A 1,272-nucleotide genomic window follows, 5' to 3' on the forward strand; every position below is an offset into this window, starting at 1 on the left:
TAACGCCCTCGAAAGCTAATATATGGATAATGGATCAGAACTCTTTTCTTAAACTTGTAAGAGGTTTGAATTCTGATCATGGTCTTTGTGTCGTTTTAATGGACTTTCGATTGTTAAAACTCTTGAAAACGTTTTTTAATAGAGAGAATTTTTTATTTAGTTAAATTGTTAGTTCCATTAAGTGTGTTTTAAACTTTTGATTATATTTATATTTATTTAATTATCTTAAGCATGATTTTTGAATTAGAAAATAGAAATCCCTTCGTAATATGATGGTGCTGTACTCTAGACAAGAGCATATGTAGGTTCTAATTAATGAACAAATTAAATTCCGAAATTATGTAAAATCTCCATCTAACTATATGACATAAACTATATTCTTTTAGTTGCAAGGTTTGTCTGCGTTAATCTATCAGTTAATGTTTCCGGACATTCCCAAAGGAATTTGTCCCCAAGTCCTCCATTGTATAGATGATCATCAATCATTTCAACACTGTTTTCTAGCATTTGACGTGTCTCTGCAAAACTTAAAGCATCATTTTGGGGCAAAACAAGTTCATCCACCACCATGGAACTTGCTGATCTTTGCAATACTGATGACAATGACTTAACCAACTCGGAAACCTTAACATCACAGATGAACAGCAACCATTAAAAAAAATGAATCCAGGTTAAAAACTGAGATGGGAAGGTCTACCTGAACAGATAATAGATTGATACCTGATAGAGTGGAATTTACAAGTGAGGCATAACTAAACCGTCATCCATAGCAACCTTGGAACTTAACAAAGTACCAAATTCAAGAATGTAATTAATATTTTCTTCAGGAAAATCAGCTGATCTTGTCATATCATAAGAAAGCCCATAGAGGTATTTCAACCCGCATTCAAACTAAGCAACAAAGTAACTATAAGTTTATTCTTCTATATTATCCCATACAAAAACAGTGACTCTGGTTTGAGCAATGTAAATAACAAGCATCCAAGATATGAATATCTAATAAATAAACACCTCTACATCATTTGCTAAACACCAGGGAGACCGCAAATATGAGAGTAGGCCGATTCCCAATGTCCTTTAACATATTTATGTTTTCAATAATTCAAACTTTTGGGTATCAACATATACACACAACTGACCAAAAAATTTCAATTGCAACCCAAATTTAGTCTTTAGTCAATTAAACCAAACACTATCTCCTGCAAACCATCAGTGACACATTCTTTACAAAAAAAAAAAAAAAAAAAAAAAAAAAAAAACAAATGGTCAAAA

At 31.8% G+C, this 1,272-nt stretch overlaps 1 long non-coding RNA gene across 1 annotated transcript; it reads right to left on the bottom strand.

The window, feature by feature from the left end:
* LOC110269116 lies at positions 520 to 755 on the bottom strand. The gene is made up of 2 exons (XR_002358214.1): positions 721 to 755; positions 520 to 624 (listed from the first exon to the last, which is right to left on the bottom strand). It is a non-coding gene; the product is annotated as an uncharacterized LOC110269116 (long non-coding RNA).

The sequence above is a fragment of the Arachis ipaensis genome, chromosome B02 (assembly GCF_000816755.2).
Source record: "Arachis ipaensis cultivar K30076 chromosome B02, Araip1.1, whole genome shotgun sequence".
In the NCBI taxonomy this organism is placed as follows: Eukaryota; Viridiplantae; Streptophyta; class Magnoliopsida; order Fabales; family Fabaceae; genus Arachis; species Arachis ipaensis.